The following is a 21,944-nucleotide window of genomic DNA, read 5'->3' on the forward strand; positions in this document are numbered from 1 at the left end:
CAGGCCTGGGGATAAGAACTCACCATAGGAGAGCTGCAGCGGCCTCCCATATCCCTAGGTAGGTGGTGTCCCTGGAGAGGCCAAAGCTTCCCAGAAGGCCCTTCTTTTTCACTGAAAAGAAGCCGTTTCCTCATCGGGGCCCTTTTGTGCACTGACGACACAGCAAACAGTTTCAGAGAGTAAGAATTCACCAGGAGAAACGCAGCAGGTACCAGCTTCACCAAACGACAAGACAAAGAATGTGCCCTTACATGCTGGTCATATTTCACATGTGTGTATGATGTGTACAGGTATGTGAATATGCACCAGTCAGCTAGTGGCTCAGGGAATGGAGAGATGAAGAAGACATCAGGAAGGTCTTGGTTTAAATCTGATCTCAAACGCTTACCAGTCATGTGACTTGGGAAAGTTATTTACTTTCTGCCTCAGTTTCCTCCTTCATCGGTAAAACCTATTTAAGTGGGTTGTAGAGATGAAGTGAAATATTTGTAAAACTCTATGAAAATGAAAGCATGATGTAAATACTATCTATTATGGACCCACAAACATTATATATACACATTCCCTTAAATACTAGAGGAAACAAGCAGCTATGTAGTCAAGCAAAGTCAATTTTCCTAGAAAAAGTCCAGCCATGAAGACTTTTCTACTGCTTGAATGGGGTCCTAAGAGATACATTTTGAAGAAAAAAAGGAGATGAAGAGAAAGGGCCAAATGATCTAGATTGAAGGTTTTTTATTATTGTTTTTATATTTAAAAATACCAAAATGTCCAACATAAAATAGTCACATTTATCATAAGAGAGAAAAGGCTTAAATAAACCAAGCACATTGCATAAAAGCTAACTAATTACTGAATACATAGCCAAATGAGTAACTAATCAGAAAGTAAATCCAATGGACACATCTGGACTGTAAAGGGGTGGTCTCTAAACCAGCAGAATTAATGATCCTGTTTATGAGGTGACAAGAAGTGGTAGTAATATCTTAGACCAAAAGACCTAGGGTAAAACCAGAAGAAAATAAATCCACAACGCTGAGAGGAATCTCAAAGAAAAGGGCATCTGTAGCCACAAGAACTAAAAGGGAACCTGGAAGAAACCAAACAGGAGATACAAAAGGAAGTAACTGGCAAGAAGCAAGGAGAATTCATGCCCTAGAACAGAGAACGAGGGATCAACATTCCACAAGAATTTAAAAGTCTGAAAAAGGAGAATGGAGAAAGAGAAAAGAGCTTCATGAGAAATGAAGAATTAATCAAATCAAGTTTGAAACTAGAGCAAAACAAAGATATGAAGTATCAAAAAAACACAACTGACTTGGCAAATAGGCCAAAGAGACATCTCAGAATCATCAAACTACCTGAGAAGCATGAACAAAATCCAATGGATAGTGGATACCATATTTCAAGAAATAAAAAATAAAAATTATTCAGATGAAAACTATAAGGCAAAGTGAAAAAATACAATTCAATCACCTCCTGAAAAATATCCGAAGACAAAACCTACCAGAAATATTATAACCAAAATCCAGACTTTCAAGATTAAAGAAAAATTACTGCAAGGAGGCGAAAGTACTAAAGAGCTACAATGAGAATCACACAAGATTTAACAATTATCATTATAATAGAGCAAAGACCATTATAATGGGTAGATTAAAAAGAAAGAGGAGAAATAAATATCAACATGGAACGAGGCAAGAAGAAAAGAGGTACAAAATAGTATTAAGGAATCCCATCATTTATGGATCATATGTACTAGATAATATCTCGCCCATCTTTATTTTTAAAAAGGGAAAAGATTTTAAAAGTATGAGAGTATCAATTAAAAGAAATATGTAATTAGCAAGTGTACTATGAATATGAATAAGGCAAATTCATCCACAAACTAATAAAATGGATCAGAGAACATAATAAGAGGGTTTCTTTTATTCCTGTCTATGCTAATGTGAACTTTCTTAAGTTCAAAGTCTTTAGCAGCAGACAGCAAGAGGAAGAAAGTTCTGACCTTCAGAGCTGGTTGGGCCTTCCCCCACCAACTGTCAGTCTTGTCAGTGTCTTCTTTCCAACACTCCAACTGCTATTTGTTCCAGCTCAGTGGCAGAATGTCCAGAACCTGCTTTTGTTTTCCTTCCCACATAAGGAATCAGATGGAAGGGACTGGGGAATAGGATTTAGGTGATGACCTACAGATGTTCCAAACCACTAAGACTTATAGGGCATAATCAGATGAATGGGTATGTATTTGTCCATAATTAAATGGAAGGCATCTTCACTCTTCCTGAAGGAGACAAGAGATCATGTAAAATTCTGCACAGCATGAAATGTAATGTCCTTAGTCAAAAGCTGCCATTTCCTTTCAGGCAGGACATAGAAAACCAGGAGTAAAAAAGTTGAACACAAATAGTAAGGGATGGAAATCTTGAAGTTCATCAACTTTGCTTTCCTTTCTTGAGAGGATACCAGCCTGGAGATGGATGGCACAGTCAGATATCGTACCGTGCCTCTCCCCTTCACAGGAGGCTAGAGAACACTGCATGCAATAATGCAGTTAGAAGTTGCAACCAGGTCATCTGCACACCAGGAGATGGAAGATGCTGAGACCAGTAGAACATTCTCACCTGAAGATAAGTAGGTATAACAGGCGGTGAGAATGACATAGTCCAGAGGAGATATAAGTCATGCCTAGTCTATGCTAATGGAAAGTTACATCTTACCTCCATATTGTGAAGGAAGGGAGAACTTCACATACACCATTCTAGAAGAAGAAAAAAAATGGGCTAGATGACAGAGTAAAGCAAAGAAGATCAAGGTCACCATGAGAATCCCATCCAACCAATATTAAAATGACGCCACAAAAAAAGAATACAAGGGTGAACAAAAACAATAAGAAGACAGAGTGAAACAACTTTCAAGAAAAGAAAAGCCTAAGAGGTAGGCAGAGCACATCTGGGGCACTGGGGTGAAAGGGAAGAGCAGTCAGCAAGAGGCAATAGCAAGAAATGAAGAGCAAGCCACACTTACGCACCCCACAGCTGCTATTAAGCCCAAGACAACATTCATACTCTGAGAACCTACCTGAACAAAATTAAGGTCCAACCAACCCACACCCCTTGAAATTCTAAAGTTTTGGTGAAGTCCAGAATCCCAGCCTAGCCTCGGCCAAAGCGAAGCCAGGAGACCCAGTCTGGGCTGGTCGAGACGACACAGATCGCACTTTGGGGTAGTATATAGATCCAAAGGGGTTCCAGATCTTTTTGCCAAAAGCTCAGGGCAGATAGCCAGGACAGGGAAATCAAACATGTGCCCTATTAGATCAAGTACACAGTGAGATCAAAAACTTACACCTAAGGCTGAGGCTGGAATTTGAGCAGTCCGGGACTGATCAAGCTCAGAGTAAGACCAAAAGCTTACTCTCAAGTCTAAGGAAAGTCTTTAAGCTATCAGCATCACAAGGGTTATTTCAATCAGCAGTAGGAGGTGGCTCTCAGAGCTCTAAGCCCTCAGGCCATCATACTATATTGGAAGAGGGTACCCTAACCTCCCAAAGAACAGAGGCTACCTATGAAAAAATAAGAAAAATGAGCAAACAAAAAAGCACCTAAATCTAAAAAAAATTTTATGGAGACAAACAGCAAGGTACAGACACAGAAGGGGGCAATGAAAGGAAAGCAAACACATGCAAAGTCCAAAAGAAAAATATGAGTTGAACATAGATTCTGGAAGGGTTCAAAAAAGACTTCAAAAAACAATTGAGATGCAGGGGGGAAATTGGGAAGAGAAATGAATGTAATTCAAGAAGAAATGGGCCAAATGAATGACAGAGGAAAATTCAGGCCTTAAAAATCAGAATTAAGCAACTAGAAACTAATGATTTCATGAGAAATCAAGAAACAGTAAAACAAAATCAAAAGGATGAAAAAATGAAGAAAACATAAAATACCTTATTGAAAAAAACTGACCTGGAATATAGATCCAGGAGAGACACTTAAGAATTATTGGACTATTTGAAATCCATGATAATGAAAAAAGCTTGGAAATCATAATACAAGAAATTATCAAAGAAAACTTCCCAGATATCCTCAACTGAGAAAATAAAATTGAAATCGAAAGAATTCACTTCCAGAAAGAAATCCTCAAATGACAACTTCCAGGAATATCATAGCTAAATTCAAGAGCCCACAAGCCAAAGAGATACCTACTCCCATGAGAACTAGATAAATCAAACCAAAAAATAAATAATAAAGAAGTAAGAGAAATGAATTAATTATTGGAAAAAATAGATTTAATAGATATCTAGAGAAAACTAAACAAGGATAAAAAGCAATGCACCATCTTCTTAGCAGTACATGGTATATATACAAAGATTGGCCATGTACTAGAGCATAGAAATATTGCAAACAAATATATAAAAGCAGAAATAATACAACTTTTTTTCAAATGATAATGGGATAAAAATTATAATTAGCAAAGGATCATGGAGCGACGAATTTAAAATTAATTGGAAACTAAATAATCTAATTTTACAAAACTGATGGGTCAAAAACAAATTTAGCAACAATTACTGATTTTATTGAAGAGAATGACAATGAAGAGATAAGGTATCAAAATATATGGGATACAGCCAAAGCAGTACTCAGGAAAATTAATATCCCAGAGTCCCTATATCAACAAAATAGAAAGGGAAGAGATCAATGAATTGAACTTGCAACTTAAAAAATTTGAAAGGGAACAAATTAAAAATCCCCTAAGTTGGAAATTCTAAAAATTAAAGGAGAAATTAATAATGTTGAAAGTAAAAGAACTATTGAACTAATAAATAAGACTAGGAGCTGGTACTTTGAAAAAAAAACAAATAAAATAAAATACTGGTAAAAAAAGAAAGAAGAGAATCATATTAGCAGTATCAAAAAATGAAAAGGGTGATCTCATCTCTAATGAAGAGGAAATTAAGACAATTAAGAGCAACTTTGCCCAATTATATGGCAAATAGATATGACAATCTAGGTGAAATGGGTGATTAGTTACAAAAATATAAATTGACTACATTAACAAAAGAAAAAATTGAATACTTAAATAATCTCATCTCAGAAAAAGCAATTGAACAAGACATCGAAGAACTAACTCCCTAAGAAAAAATCCCCAGGGTCAGAGGGATTCACAAGTGAATTCTATCAAATATTTAAAGAACAACTAATCCCAATACCACATAAACTAGTTGACAAAATAAGCAAAGAAGGAATCTTGCCAAATTCTTTTTATGACACAAATAGGTAATGATTCCCAAGCCAGGAAGAGCAAAAACAGAGAAAGAAAACTATAGACCAATCTCCATAATAAACATAGATGCGAAAACATTAAATAAAATACTAGCAAAGGGACTAAAGCAACTCACTACAAGAATTATTCACTATGTCTAGATGGGATTTACACAAGGAATGCAAGGAGGGTTTAACTTTAGGAAAATCATCTACATACTTGACCATTATCAATAACAAAACTAACAGAAATCACATGATTATCTCAGTAGATGCAAAAAAAAGCCTTAGACAAAATCCAACACTCATTCCTATAAAAGCACTAGAAAGTATAGGAATAGAAGAGTCTTTCCTCGAAATAATATATACTATATTTAAAACCATGAGCAAGTATCATCTGCAACAAGTTGGAAGCCTTCCCAATAAGATCAGGAGTGAAGCAAAGATGCCCATTATCACCCCTATTATTTAATAGTGTACTAGAAACACTAGTGTTAGCAATTAGAGAAGAAAAATAAATTGAAGGGATTAAATTAGGCAACGAGGAAACTAAACCCTTTCTAGATGATATGATGGTATACTTAGACAATCCTAGAAAATAAACTAAAAAGCAAGTAGAAATAATCAATAATTTTAGCAAAGTTGCAGGATACAAAATAAACCCACATAAGTCATTGGTATTTCTATATATTTCAAAAAAAAATCAGCAAGAGTTAGAAAGAGAAACTCCATTTAAAATCCCTCCAGACAATATAAAATACTTAGGAATCTATCTGCCAAGACAAACTCTGGAATTATATGAACCCAACTACAAAACACTTTTCATACAAATAAAACTAGATCTAAACAATTGAAAAAACATTAATTGCTCATGGGTAGGATGAGCTAACATGATAATAAAAGTGACAATTCTACCTAAACTAATTTATTTATTCAATGCCATACCTATTGAACTACCAAAAAACTTTTTTATAGAATTAGAAAAAATCCTAACAAAGTTCATCTGGAAGAGCAAAAGACCAAGGATATCAAGAAACCTAATTTTTAAAAATGTGATGGATGGTTCAAATCTGGCCTCAGCTACTTCCCAGCTGGGTGACCCTGGGCAAGTCACTTGACCCCCATGGCCTAGCCCTGACCACTCTTCTGCCTTGGAGCCAATACACAGTATTGACTCCAAGACGGAAGGTGAGAATTTTAAAAAAAAATGTGATGGATGGGGGCCTACCAATGCCAGATCTTAAACTGTACCACAAAGCAGTCATCATCACAACAATATGTTACTGGCTAAGAGATAGAAGGATGATCAATGGAATAGACTTGGGGTAAAGGACCTCAGCAAGCTAGTGTTGAAAAACTCAAAGATGCCAGCTTTTGGGACAAGAAGTCACTATTTGACAAAAACAGCTGGGAAAATTAGAAAGCAGTCTGGAAAAAATTTGATTTAGGTCAACATCTTACACCCTATGCCAAAATAAATCCAAAATGAGCAAATGACTTAAACCAAGGCAACCAAAGGGGGGGAGGGGGTTACAACAACATTCTCTGACAAAGGTCTAATTTCCCAAATATATAAGGAACCAAATCAAATGTACAAGAAATTAAGCTATTCCCCAATTGACAAATAGTCAAAGGATAAGAATGGGCCGTTTTCAGATGAAGAAATCAAAAGTACCAATAATCAATCGAAAGCGTTCTAAAGACCTCCTGTTTAGAGAAATGCAAATCAAAACAACTCTGGGGTACCACCTCACCCCTATTAGATTGGCCAATATGTCAGTAAAGGAAAATAATAAATGTTGGATGGGGCAAAATTGGGACACTAATACAGTGCTGGTGGAGTTGAGAATTCATCCAATCATTCTGGAAGGCAATTTGGAAAAATGCCCAAAGGGCTTTAAAAGAATGCCTTTTATCTAGCAATACCACTACTAACTTTATACCCCCAAAGAGATAAGAATGAAAAAAGTTTGTACAAGAATATTCGTAGCTTCACTCAGTGGTGGAAACAATTAGGAAATGAGGGGGTGTCCCTGGATTGGGGAATGGCTGAACACCTTGTGGTATCTGATGGGCATGGAGCACTCTTGTGCCACAAGGAACGATCACCTGCTTGATTTCCATACAAGCTGGCAGGAATTCCACAAACTGATGCAGAATGAAAGGAGCAGAACCAGAACACTGTATACAAAAACTGAAATGTTGTTGTCCAATAATACATAATCGACTTTGCACTAATAGCAATGCAACGATCCAGGACAATCCCAGGGACTTCTGAGAAAGAACGCTATTGACACTGAGAGATCCAACCATGGGAGTAGAAACAGAAGGAAACCATCTGATTCGTCACTTGCTCATATGGGTATAGGATGTGGGTTCTTGTTTTTAAAAGATACTCAATGACAACAGTGAGTACTATGAAAACAGGTATTGAGTGATGATCCATGTATAACTCAGTGAAATTGCTTGACAGCTCTGGGAGAGAGGAGGGAAAGGGGGAGGGAAAGAACATGAATCATGGAATCATGGGAAATATTTAAAATTCTTAAAATGGTCTTACAACAAAAAATAACTTACCCAGGAAACCTCAGGATAATAGTATACAAGGAGAAAAGACAGATCTTTAATGGAATGAAGCCTTTAAACCTTGTTAATGAAAAGACCAGAACTGTGAAGAAACTATGAAGAAGTTCAAATACGTGAGTTTTTCAGTTCAAATATGAGGAGATGGTCCACACGACCCATTTGAATCCTTTCATCATCAGGAGTCACAGAAGCAGTGAAATTAGACAAGCTTCGATTGGTTCTACTATATTTTAATGATCTTGGGAAAAGAGCAGAAAAAGAAAGAGGAAGAATGGGTATTTACACAGAGAGGAGGGGGCAGAAAGGATAGTGAAGGAAAATTATCAGAATAAACAAGAATACATCTAAATAAGCAAAAGGCAGATGTATAGAAAAGAGCATCTAATACCTGAACTTTACTTCCAACTGAACTGGTCAGAAAAAAGAATCTCAAACACACACAAATTTGTTTTAAGTGACCACTCTGGTCAAGAACGTTCACAATAGTATGTTCTCGAATAGCACTAGTTTGGAACTAATGATCTCCATTTCAATTCCAGCTCTGATACTTAATGTGTATCTTTGGTAAAGTTATTTCACTTCTCTAAAGCCTCAATTTGCTCATTTATAAATGAAGGGGCAGGACAAGTCTAGTTGTGTTTCATTGACTTTTCCTCCGTGACCTACAATTCTTGTCGTTTCTGGGATATTTATAAATCTTGCAGTTGGGTCACTTTAGAAGTGGATAGAGTGTGAGAAGACTGATTTCCTAAGGATATATTTGTCAGAACAAACATCCTTTTTCTCTTCTAAAATTGGTTTCCCGTTTTTATAATTTATTTTAAACTTTGTGTTTCAAAGGAGCCTAGGGGTGCAACTAGGATAACAGAGGAAGCACCATGTTTATGGCCAATCCATGAAGTTGTAAGTTCCTTGAGAATAGGAATTGCCTTTTGCCTTTCTTCCATTTTCCCCTCTTTTCCCATTTTTTCCATGTTGCAACACAACTCAATTCCTCTAGGAATCACTCCTTTATAAATATATAGTTTCTCCAAATAGAACATAATCCTTGAGAGGCCACCAGATTTGGGTATCTACATGCTAAGTGTTTAGGCACAAGGAGCTTAATAAAAGTTTTTTTATTCATTCCATTGCATAAAATTGAATAAAAGTTCCATTTCTGAATACAACCGAGAATAAAGTTAAAATTTTATGTACCACTCTTACAAAATAATTTCTAGGCGGATAAAATTTAAAACTTTTCATTCTAGAATTAAAATAAAATTGATGCTTTATAAAAGTTAAAAAATACAAATGCAAAAATTACAAGATGCAACAAAAGACTAATGTCTCATTTGTTTTTATAATTAAATGCAGCTATTAAAAGACAATGTTAAGAACTCTAACGTTCAAGTACTATGTTTAAAATTAATCTGTAAAAAAGCAAAATCAAAATTGCTGGACTCTGCCATACAACTAGAGGAGCATAAGAAATGATTTTAATATTCTATTCACTAAATGTTCCAGCTGCTCCTCTTCACCTTTCACATACTCTGGGCCTAGTAGTTTAACTTAAAGGTTTCCCACTCTGCCTCGATGACAGAGCAGCTATTATGGAATTACTGAAGAAATGAATCCCCATTAACAGGCAATGTTTTGTAGTACATGTGAATTTTAAAAAACTGTTAAAAGTAGATTTTTAAGAGCTAAGAGTAGGCTATTAAGGTTGAGCTGACAAGCTCTATTTTGTTCTGTATTTGTCATGTTCTTCCCCCCCCCCCCCCATAGGAGGACCAACTTCCAACAGCTTCTGTCCTTCAGGGTCCATTGTCACCACAAATTGCTTTTTTTAAGTTTTATGGTTGCAAAGGAAGCCTCGTGGCTCCAGGAGGTCTTCTCCCCTTTGTCTAGTCTCAGAAGGGTTGGAGGTCCCCTAAGGCCAGTCTGAATAGCTATGCTAATGCGGATGCATTCTTTCTTTTGTAACACCCATAGGCATCTTCTGCCCCAGTGACAAGTCTAGATTTCCTCTCAGTGACCAGCTTCTTTGTCACTGTGCCCGACAGACCTAAGTGGCATCAATATTATCAGTCCGTTGCACGTCCATTGACTTGCTGGTGGAGTGTCTCATTCTGAATGAAAACTATCAAGGACCCTGCCTGTGTGGTGACTGGGAATCCAAGGAAAGCTCAGGCGGCGCCATTTATTGCTCCCGGATCACTAAGACCAACTACACGTGACGAGCTAGATCTGGAGAATGGGAACATTTCACAAGGATTCCTGCATCGTCCCCGTTTCCGGACTCCAGGATTTCTTTCTGGCCTTATTTACGTATCTTCTCATCCCTCCTCCAGCCTCCCAGGAGCCCGCCCCCAACCCCTCAGCCCATAGATAACCTTGCCTCCCTCCTCTTCCACTAGAGCTCCCTCCTCTTCCTGTTGGTGCATCTCAGGGTATCCTTTTCCCACCCGTCTCCTCCCTCTACTGCCTTTTTCCAGGCGGGAGTGCTTCTTAGAATGAGCTTGCAGCCACTTCCCTGGCCCGTAGGAAGAGCCGAGGAAATGCACTGGCTGACTGACAAACGCTTCTCCAGGCACGCGTGACCCTCCTTCGGCTGGCCTCCTCCCGAAGACTGTCCTTCCCACCAAGGCCTCTCTCTCCCTGCCCTTCTACCTCGACTGTGGCCGCGTCTCTAGAAGGGCCATCACCTCCCCCCATCCCTCCCTGTGGAGCTTCCGCTCCCTCAAGCCTGCCCGCCAGGTATTGAGCGCCAAGCCTACATCTCCTCTCCGACGTCGCCCTCCTGGACTTTTCTGACCCCTTTCTCCTCCTCTCTGTCTCCCCATCAGGTTCTCTCCCGCTTCTCTTCCGCGCTTGGTGCCCTTCCCTGGACCTCCATCTAGAGCATCACTGAGAATGCCGCTGGCGCTCCGCTCTCTAGGCTGCTTCACTCGGGAGTCTCAGACCTGTATGAACCGCCCAAGCCTCCGGCCTGGCCTCTGGACTTCGCTGCCCTATTATACTGCTATGCTGTGGCCCAATGAGAAAGTATTTATTAAAAATAAGGGAAACTACAGGTTCAACAATAAACGGAATGAACTGATCCCTTTCCCCCAAACAGCCGGCAACCTGCTCTCGTCGGCTGCGGGTGTCCTGCTCCCCTTCTCTCAGCGCACTAATGAGGTTCCCTGTTTGGCACTTTAAAGCTCCCGGCGTCCCCTCTACTTATTCTACACTCCCGGGACTCGGGCCTCCCCCTCGACCTGTGACCCCAAGTGGCACTTCGTCTCTCCCTCCTAGTCTCTACCTCGAGGCTTCCTGAGAAGCTACAATCTAGGACGCCGAGGTAGCACAGTGGGTCGGGGGCCAGGCCTGGGTTCAAATCTGAATCCCAACACTTCTATGGAGGTGACCCTGGCCAAATCACTTCCCCTCAAGTCCCTGGCCCTTGCCACTCCTCTCTTGGAATTCATACAAATGCGAGGCTTCTTTTTTTTAAGGGAGCTCAAATCTTGTCTTTTGTAAGAGACCTTTCTTGGGGTCAGCCAGGTGGATGGCGGAATGAAAACCAAGCCCAGAGACAGAGGTCTTGGGTTCAGATTTGACCTCAGATACTTCCCTGGGCAAGTCACTGGACCCCCACTGCTAACAGAAAAGTCAGGGTCTAGAAAAAAAGAAAGAAGAGAGCTTTCTAGGTCCCTTCCCACCATCAGTGCCTTGCCTCTGCATGGACCTCCTGTTCATCCGTCTGCAATAGCTCGCATTTGCAGAGGTCTTTGCAGGTTCTCCCCATCCGAAGGGGAGCTTGGAAGTTCCAGGTTTGCCCAGAGGAAGGTCTTGGCCTCCCCCACAGCCCCCTGAACCACAGACGTGAAAGGGCTTGATCTGGCCAACCTCAGCCACTGTAGACCGGCCCTGGGCCATGCTCGGGTTCCTTCCCGGTCCAATGCCAATCAGGCAAGTTCCCCTGTCCCTGGGTCCCCCCATTCTGTCGTTGGTCCCTCGGGGCTACGCCTCCCCCCCCCAGTTGTCCCCCAGGGCACGGCTGGCTCTGGGAGGAGGCCTCAGGCTGGAGTGCTGCCCTCTCCTGATGGGCATCTTCTCTGGGACCAGAGCACCCGGAGAGGGGCGGAGGGTAAGCTGGAGCGGCCCCTGGGGGGCTCCTAGGGACAGGCTTTCCCCCAACTCAACAAGGGGGGGGGAGCAGTGTTTCTGAGCTGCATGTTTGGGGGCTCCCTGCGGCCAGTCCAGCGCCTCAAGGACAGGGATAAGAAATGACACAATGACCATGGACGGACCCCTCAGATGTGGTAAGCCAGCCCCAGGAGCAGCCCAGCGGGCCTTGCCGTACATCCCCGGGGCCGCCATTCACAAGGACGCTCCACCACCACAAACCAGGGACTAGGAGCTCGGATGGTCAGCTCCGTCTCGTTCGGGCCAGGAGCGTGCTGAAATGGATGGGCAGCCCCCGGGGCCGAGGCTCCCCAAGAGCCGGCTGGGTCAAGCTTCTCCAGGACTGGATGGCTGCCCACGGTCTCTCCCTGGAGCTGGATTCAGCACAGAAGCTGAGAATCTCCCTGAAGTTACGGCCATCCAGTGGGGACCCCCCCCCATCCTGCTGGATAGCGACTAGGGTAAAGCTTCCTGGGCCTTCGGCCGGACCCCCCAGGGCTCGGGCCAGGGTGGGGATCTGGGCTCCGGCTTGGGCTGTACCCTTTGTTTGACCTGTAGATCAGTGTAGAAACGTGCCTGGGTAGGTCAGCGGCTCCCTCCTCCCCTCTGCTAATACAATGCCGTCTTTACCTTTCCTGAACCCATTATCACCCTCCACCCGGAGACTCTTGGGAATGCCAACCCGCTAGACTGACAGCTGGGGGAGCCCGGAACACGGGCACTTCTATAGCTCTTGGCCCGGAGGCTGGGAGAGGACAGTTGATTGGCTGAGGAGTCCCAGACCGGGAGAGGCGGATGCTTTCCAAAGGACACAAGGGCAGGGCCCCACCAGGGGAGAAAAGGTACTTAACACCCAATGAAGTCCGCTAGCTCCGCCTGAAATACTTGAAGGGCTGTTGGGACTCCCCTGGGGAGAAATTCTCGGGGGGGCAAAGTCAAACTTGAGATCTTCAGCTTTCAAGCTGACTCCACTTGGGGGTTTTCAGATCATCCCACATGGCTACAAGTTTGGGGGGTTCGATATTCCAAGATGACAAGGAATAAAATATAATTGAAAAGCCAGTTCTTAATGCAGGGGAAAAACAGAGAACTTGGGCGACACAATGGGGATTCTCTGCCAAAGAGCCTCAGAAAAGGAAAATAACGGATGTGAGATGGAAATATAGAAATGAAAAAACTAAGCAAAAGAAAATCAAAAGATGACATTAAAAGAAAACATTAATTCTTTATAATCCCCCAAAAGCCCTTGAAAATTGACTGTTGCCCATGACAGTGCATCAGTTAAAAAACATGACAAATCAAAAATCCGTACTACAAAAAATGATGTAAGAATAATGCCCAACCTTTCTATTCTGAAAACGATGAAGTGAATCAAAAGATAGCCAGCTGGGAATCTTACACTTGAAACTCAAAAGCCCTTTGATAAGAAATAAAAAATTGTACAAGGAGCCAGAAGACTACTCATAGCTCATCATGAGAAAATCTGAAAAACACACAGATTTTTGACACTAAATTCAGTCATTGTCAACAATAGTACATTATTGCTTTAACTTACCACAATCCCCTAAGATTACCCAAAGAATTTCAAAATCAAGTTTATTTGTTATTAAGTATATTCAGATATAAACTGGGCAAATAGAAGATTTACTATGAAAGGTCTAATACAGTATTCAACCAGGAAGAAAGACTTGAACAAAATGCAAGACTCGTTTTTTTAAAGGAAAGACAATTGGTATAGCAATAAGATAATCAATTGGCGAAATAGTCATAAGCAAAAGGAAAACAAAATTATTCCTTTTACCCAATGAGATTATTTTCTGATAAGATTCTAAAGATTCAACTAAAAATGAAATTACAAAATTACAAAAAAAGTAGCAATACAGAAAATAAACCTACAAAAGTTTGGCCTCTGGCCAAGCTCCATCTTTAAACCTTCTCTATCTCTCTTTCATCTCTCCGACCTGTGTGGTATTAAATGTGGATCTCTGGACTGGTAAAAGCCTTCGGAAGGGTCCTTTGATCAGAGCTTAGCTGTGGCTCATGGAAAATTAATAAAGACTCATTCCTGCCACCTCATATCTCTAATTTGACTCCGTCATCCCCCTCATGGTATCTAAAACTTCTATCCTTTCTCTATCTTCCTACCTTAAAGCTTCTCTCTCCCCTCTGAGGAAGCTTTAGCTCCATAGCAAATGTTCTAATGGATTCCTTGGGCTAGACCTGCTTAGCCTTCTGATTTCTTACTGGACTGACATCACTCTCAGAAGGGCACTGATTCTCTCAGAAAGCAAAGGATGAACGGCATATATTGCCTGTTGCTCGTGTGTCTGTGTGAAGACCTTCCAGCAGTTTGGTTTTGGTTTTTGTCAAGGTTTCTTTTTTTCCCTTCTTCTCCATGGACAATTTTCCACAAGGTCACAAAGAGTTGAACGTGACTGAATGACTGAACAACAAAAGAAGGAATGAAATGATTCTAGTTTTACCAAATCTCAAAACCTGAAAGAATTAATCAGCCAAAGCCTCCATGGATTCCCTTTTTTGGACAATCAATGGCTTTTAAAATGGGAGAGTCTAAAAAGATAATAAAAAGCAAAATGGAAGAGTCTGGCAGGAACTGGATTTAATCAACAAGTCATTATTAAGCACTTAATATGTGCCAGGCAAGGTATTATAGACATAGAGCAACACCGGACAACTACAAACTTCAAATTAGGTATATTACTTAAGGATAAATGGTCACATCACAAAGAATCTAAATGACTAAAAACTGAGATCAAAATTATATTTAGGAAAGAATTCGTATTAAAGATTTAATAGGCCATTTCAAGTAGATAAAGCTGAATGGCTCTGGCACAAACAAAACAGAATACTTGGAATTAAAAGTGAAATACCTAATTGGAAAATGTATTTACAGCAATACAAAGGTCAAACATCCAAGATTTATTTTTAAGTGCATACAAATGTAAAAGAACAAGAGCCATTCCCTCAATAGACATGTGGTGGAAATATGTAAACAGGCAATTTGCTCATTGTAAAAGATGTAAGCTAGGAAGACCTGTTTGAAAAAAATGTTCCAAATAAACAAAATAGAAGAAAAATGCCAACTAAAACAACTCTGAGGTGCTACCTCGTATCCATAACATTCTAAAAGATGACAAAAGAAGAAAGAAGCGATTTCTGAAGAAGTTGTAGGAGAATCACCTGGAAAGTCCGTTGTGGTGAAACTATACATTAGTTCCATCATTTTGTAAAACAATTTAGAGCTATACTCCAAAAGTCACTAAACTTATCAATATAACTGTTGGACTAGTAATACTATTATTAGGCACATGCCTCCAGGGTATCAAGAATAGAAGGAAAGGACTCGTATGTATGAGGGGATATAGAGTTAAATTAAATATACATTCTCCAGCAAAGCCAATGTGTCCATGTGTTTTATTGGACCACTGTTAGTTATATTAGAGAATGCTATATGATGTCTTTCAAGTATTATATTATGCCAGGGAAGTGTTTCTTTTAAAAGTGCTTTTCCCTTTGTAGGAATATTTGCATTTATGAATAATTGTTAAATTCACAATTAAAAGAAAATTGTATTTATTTTCTCCCTTTTTAAAATTTATAATATTTTTCCATGGTTACATGATTCATGTTCTTTCCCTCCCCTCTTCCCTCCCCCTCCTGGAGCTGACAAGCAGTTCCACTGGTCTATACGTGTATCATTGTTCAAAAGCTATTTCCATGTTATTCGTATTTGCACTAGAGAGATCTTTTAATCTCAAAACCCTAATTAATTACATCCATACCCAACTAGGTGATCGACCATATGTTTTTCTTCTGAGTTTCTGCTCCCACAGTTCTTTCTCTGGATGTGGATACATTCTTTCTCATAAATTCCTCTGGATTGTCCTGGGTCATTGCTTTCTGCTAGTAGAAAAGTCAGTTACATTCGATTGTGCCACAGTGTATCAGTCCCTGTGTACAATGTTCTCCTGGTTCTGCTCCTCTCACTCTGCATCACTTCCTGGAGGTCGTTCCAGTCTCCATGGAATTCCTCCACTTCAGTGTTTCTTTGAGCACAATAGTATTCCATCACCAACATATACCACAATGTGTTCAGCCATTCCCCAATTGAAGGGCATCCCCTCATTTTCCAATTTTTTGCCACCACAAAGAGTGCAGCTATGAATGCTCTTGTACACGTTTTTTCCCTTATTATCTCTTTGGAGTACAAACCCAGCAGTGCTGTGGCTGGATCAAAGGGCAAACAGTCATTTAGTGCCCTTTGGGCATAGTTCCAAATTGCCCTACAGAATGGTTGGACCAATTCACAATTCCACCAGCAGTGTATAAGTGTCCCAAATTTGCCACATCCCCTCCAACATTTATCACTTTCCTTTGCTGTCATATTGGTCAGTCTGATAGGTATAAGGTGGTACCTCAGAGTTGTTTTAATCTGCATTTCTCTAATCAGGAGGGATTTAGAACACTAAAAAAAAATTTTTTGAGAGAATAAAAGAGACCTTGCTTCTAGATTCTAATCTGATAATTATATTTCTTGTGATTTCTATCAAATTACTTAATTGCTAGAGATGTTTCTTTTCTGTAAAATAATGGATTTGGACTATACTTGAGATCCCATCTTTTCTTTTTCCTAAGTTCTATGAAAAATTATCAAATGATGACATATATTGCCTACTTAAGATATATTCACTATTTAAACTACCAATTCAGTTCACAATGGGATGTTTCAGTTTTCCAGATCTACCACCAAGGAAAGACTGAGGTAAGAAACTAAAGACTCTATGGTCAGAATTCTGGACTTTGTCAACGACTAAGAATTTGGGATGTTCAGCAGAAAAGGAAATTGTGGGAAGTGCTCCAAACAAGTAATCAAAGAGCCCTCATGATCTGTAGAAATAGAATATTTCTTCTGCAGACACTTTCTTTAAAAGCAGTTCCTGGAGGACAGCTAGGTGACTTTGGAGATTGAGACTCGGGCCTAGAAACAGGAGGTCCTCTATTCGAAATTGGCCCCAGACATTTCCTAGCTCTATGACCATTGGCAAGTCACCTAACTCCCACTGCCTAACCCTCATGGCTTCGGCTTTAGAGCACATTCTGGAGTCTAAGATGGAAGGTGCATGCGTTAAAGAAAAGAAAAACATGTCAAGCAATTCTTGAACACAGTGGCACGTTTTTACTAACATGCTGCACCTGGAGACAAGATTTCTCTACAGATTCTACTTTATACCCTTGTGACCATAGGCAAGTCATTAACCACTCTGAATCCTGATTTCCTTATCTGTAAAGTGGGTTTATTATACCTGCACTACCTCTGTCAAAGGATTTTTTTGAGGCTCAAAGAAACAATGTAGGTAATAAAACTTTTCAAATCTTAAAGTAATAGGCATTGCCACGTCAAATCTAGTTTAACATAAATAAATATAAATATTTAATATATTTATTTAATAATAATAAAATTAAAATTAAAACAAATCAATAAATCAATTAACTTAGCAAGAGTTTGTTCAATGCATTTTTAAAACATAGTAAAAAGAGCATATGGTCCCTGTCCTTAGGAGTTCAGTGGAAGAATCATACCATGGCATCTGTCCTCATCTGTTTTAGTTGTTCTTTTAATTCGCTTCATCCATTAATATTCATTATCGATGTTTTAGAATTAAGCCCAACTATTCTCCGAACAATAATAGGCCATCAGTGCATCCTGAAATTCACCTAATCTAATTCCCTAATTTTCCAAGGAAAGAAAGAGGGCAAAAGACTTGCAGAAGGTCACAGTGCTGAGTCAGTAAGAGCTAAGATAAGGGCTCTCTCCTTTATGCCCTAATGCGTCAGGCTCCCACCATTGCTTGTAGCTTTCCTTTTCCATTCCACACAAGAGAGCAGCAGAGTTGCATGTTTCATGCCACACTTTTCTCCCTGTATTTCCTTCTTCTTCTTACTTGCACAACATAAGCAGCAGAGAGGGATGTAGAGAGCTGCTAGGAGACAGTGTGACGACGTGGAAAAGAAGGAGGCTCAGTCTGAAGAGACACGGTTGGGCTCAATGCTTGGCTGTGATTAGGAGGTGATGCCTGACAGAAGCAAGAGGCCAGGACGAGGAGCTGATGTGTGCAGAGCGCTCGTTTCCCAAAGCCCATCAGTGTTTGATCCTCCTGGCCAAGGGGGAGACGAGCCGCCACCCCGAGTTCAATGCAGGCACCAACCGCGAGTGTCAACAGTCACGGACGCACGGGCTGCTGACTAGGATTCAGGACTGTCCGCTATAGCCAGTCTTTTCCCCCAAAGATTTGGATTTCTCTCCCTCCTTTTCTTAAACATGGACACCCTTCATGGCTATGTGAAGACATGAATGGTGCTCGGGAAAGTTCTCCAGAGGATCGATGGAAATGGTAGTGCCAAGGAATGGCCCTCCTTCAGAACTCCCTTTACGGAGGGGATGTTGGACGGAATTGTAGATAACAGGAGATGACATGAAGCACCATTCAGGAAATTACAGGAGAGACGTCCGCACACGTCGATGTCGCAGTTCTGAAACCCTCCCTGCTGACTTCAGGCACCTGGTGCTTGTTCAGGAAGGGCCACAAGAAGTGGGGGATTTGGGAGCACAAATAGTGGACGGAGGGAGCGGCAGGGGAAGAATCGCTAGGTTCTGTGCCTGGCTTGATGCTGGGATGGGCTAGTCCCGTCCAGAGTGAGTCTGGAGCAGAAACAGGACTACTGGGTCACATTTCGCATGTGCTTTGGGAGTCCTTAATGGAACCGACAGTGGAGCCTTCATTGACTTTCAGCCTCTTTCGAGCCCCCGCTTGAACAGATCTGTTGGCCAAACCAATCTTCACCCAATGAAGATACAGGTGAAAAGCGAGAAAATGTCGAGGGGAAACTTCTGCTCCCACGAGAAGATCTCCCGTGTGACAAGGCAAAAAGAATGACAATCTGACAAACCTTTGGTCCAATAACGTGAAGTAATGAAGAAAAAATGAAAACTACTTCTGTGTAAGGGCTAAATGGATAAACCTGCATTGTCTGATTTTAAAATAGGAAGAAAAATTACATTTATGAAATGAAAATGAGCAATGCTGAATTACAGCACAGAAGAAAGTCTTTCTCCCAGACAGTCCTTCTCCCAACACTCATAACCAATGACATGTTCCTTTGCAGAGAAGTACAAAGCAACTGCTTAAAGTATTCTCAGATGACCCATGACCCTCCCTACAAATTCACTTTCTAGATGTTTTGAGTTTTTATAAAAAGTTCAGTGTGACAATTATCATGTTACAAAGGAGCAAATGACGTCCCTCTATAAGAGGCTTGCTACAACTCTGCATATAGCATTAAAAGCCCAACATCTGATGGTTAATGACATGAAAATACAATGCTGATGCTTCTATCAAGGCAAACTTTGTCCTAAGCAGTTTTCATCTTCTTTCACCTTGTCTGTTTTTCTTCGTTTGATTGGTAGGAAGCACTAAAGACGAAGTGCTCTTTTAAGCAGTCCAATCTAATGTTTCCTTCATTTGACAAGAATGAAGTACCTTCTCTGTGCCAGGCACCACACTAGACACTAGGGATAAAAAAGAGAAACTAAGCTAAGACTTAAGAGGCAGACGTGGGGGAAGTACATTCCAAAAATCGAGAAAGCCATGCAAGTAGGAGATCAAATTTTGTGTTTAGGTCTAGGAAATAAGCTGAAATCACTGTCATAGAGATCAAATTATAGTACCAACAAGAACCTTAAAAATTAGTATCTTGGTGTAGCATATTTCTAAACCTCAGTATTTCCACTATACTTATTCACTTATTTCAAACTCTATTTTCTAGCACAAAGGTCTTAGTGAAAGAGGAGAACTGAGCCCCCAATATCTCTGTATTTCCACCCGCCCATCATTAAATCACAGATGGGACAAGAATAATAGTGATAAATATGTTTAGCATCATTCTTGACACATAATGGGAATGTAATGAATTCCCTTTTCCCCTCCTCCCACCAAACCAGCTTAGGAAAATTCATTTGGCCAACATATAGTTCTCAAAACTAATCTTGCCTTCCTGTTCCCATTTCTCAGCATCAGTATCTCTTCTGGTCATACTTAAAATTTGATCTATGAGAAGCCTGAGAACAACAGAAAAGAAAATGTATTTCCTTTTCTTCAAACTCAATACTGTCTTTTCCATACTGGATTGCTGTAAATAATTGGCTTATATAGAATCTTGTGGTAGAATAGTCATTCTTTATCATTTCAACTCTTAATGCAGAAAAGGCCAGACCCAACAAATACTAAGAGGGGGAAAATGGACTTTACTTAGAAGACTAACAAAAGAGAGCCCAGTTAATAGCAGCTCTAAAAACCTTTGCAACTAGACAGTTTAATGCTGGCTAAAGCAGTTAACTTGCAATTATAGAAGATGATAGGGGGAAGGGTCCTTGAGGATGCCATGGCTCCAGAATGTTCTCAAACAAGAATTTAAGCCTTGACAGGGAACTCATCTAGAACAACTCCAATCCAAAAGGAATCTCAACTGCAGCCTCCATAGTCTATTCATTCATCTTCGAAGTCACCTCCATCTCTTCCACGAAGGAGGCAGATCATTCTACTACTGGCCAGCTGTAATTGTAAGGGCATGGTCTGAAATTGCCTGCTGGCCGCTGCTCTGGGTTCTACCTTCGGGAGCCAAAGTAGACAACAATGATCACGCTTCCCTGAGTCTGCTCTTTTCCCACCCTTTCTTCTGCAGTCCATCTCTCTCGTTTCACAAAAGAGGAAACGAAGGTCAGAGATGCTAATGGCTTGCTCAAGACCATACTGCTAGCCAACACCATGACAAGGGCGCAGAACCCTGGACTGCCCTTTCAGCCTTCTCCCCATATACTGCGGCTTCTAACCCCCTGAAAACTCTTGGCAGAAAAACACTGCGCTTGGTCATGAATGTTCTTTCAAATATACGAAGATATAACCTGCTCCAAACTGAGTGGGATGACAGCGTGTAATTCTCAGAGCAGTATTTGGCTTATTGTAATCCCAATTTCCAGACTGTTTTTAGAATAAAACTGCCCCCACACACACACACCCATAACACTTCCAGTTTTCCTGACCTGTTTTCAAGAACCTGGAGGAGCGTTTCTCGGTAGCCTGGGAAGAAAGCGAGCTATGAGATAAACTGAAGGAGGGAAAGGACAGCGAGTTTCCCAAGTATCATCATGGTCCCAGTCTGGGGATCTTTAGGGTTAGCTCAGGTTGGAAATCACGTGCTCAAAACTGTAAATGTCACACACACCCCCTCCATGGGACTGGACAGAGGGGAGGAGGAGAATCTTAAGTCAGGATTGTTAGAGAAGTCTGTGATTAGACCTAGAAGAGGCCATTTTTGCCCCAAGCAAGCCATTTGAGTAAGCAGAATCCCTTCTTGTTCCCTTCCCCTCCCTCCCTCCACTGTCCCAGGTTTGCTCCAAATAAAGCAGCTTTTCTCTGCCTGCATCTTATTAAGTTTCCTGTCTGCTCATTACAGCCTCCCCAGAATTCCACGCCACACAAAACTATTACAGGAGAAGCAGCTGAAAACATGAAATGGTTCCTTCTCTCTGCTCAGTCTGCAAAGAACTTTTCCCAGGCCGGTATTGAACAGCACTCTCTGGGGGAGTGGGACAAATCAACAACGAGCAGCGGAAAAGACTGCCCTTCCCTCCGTTCAAAAGGCTCACCCAATCCCAGCTCGGGGAGGACCTGGGAGTCGTTTCAGCTCTCCTGTCCCACGGAAAGAGAGAGGGGAGCCGAGGGTCTCTGGAGCCATGTCCGACTTCCAAAGAACCCAAAGCGCTCATCTTTTCTGGGTCACCTCCTCACCGAGCGGCAAGCCGGACCGACTGCATTCACTGCGCTGCAAAGACTTACAATGCTGCCGCACTAATTGTAGTTACAGCACACGTTC

General features: G+C 41.0%; 1 protein-coding gene and 1 long non-coding RNA gene across 5 annotated transcripts in view; one reads left to right on the plus strand and one right to left on the minus strand.

Annotated features, from left to right (window-relative positions):
- ROR2 (receptor tyrosine kinase like orphan receptor 2) overlaps positions 1-21,944 on the minus strand; it is a 180,488-nt gene that overhangs the window by 141,663 nt on the left and 16,881 nt on the right. The window lies entirely within an intron of this gene.
- Positions 10,245-10,910, plus strand: LOC103102469 (uncharacterized). Its single transcript, XR_463658.3, has 2 exons — positions 10,245-10,580; positions 10,670-10,910. It is a non-coding gene; the product is annotated as an uncharacterized LOC103102469 (long non-coding RNA).

The sequence above is a fragment of the Monodelphis domestica genome, chromosome 3 (assembly GCF_027887165.1).
Source record: "Monodelphis domestica isolate mMonDom1 chromosome 3, mMonDom1.pri, whole genome shotgun sequence".
Taxonomy (NCBI): Eukaryota; Metazoa; Chordata; class Mammalia; order Didelphimorphia; family Didelphidae; genus Monodelphis; species Monodelphis domestica.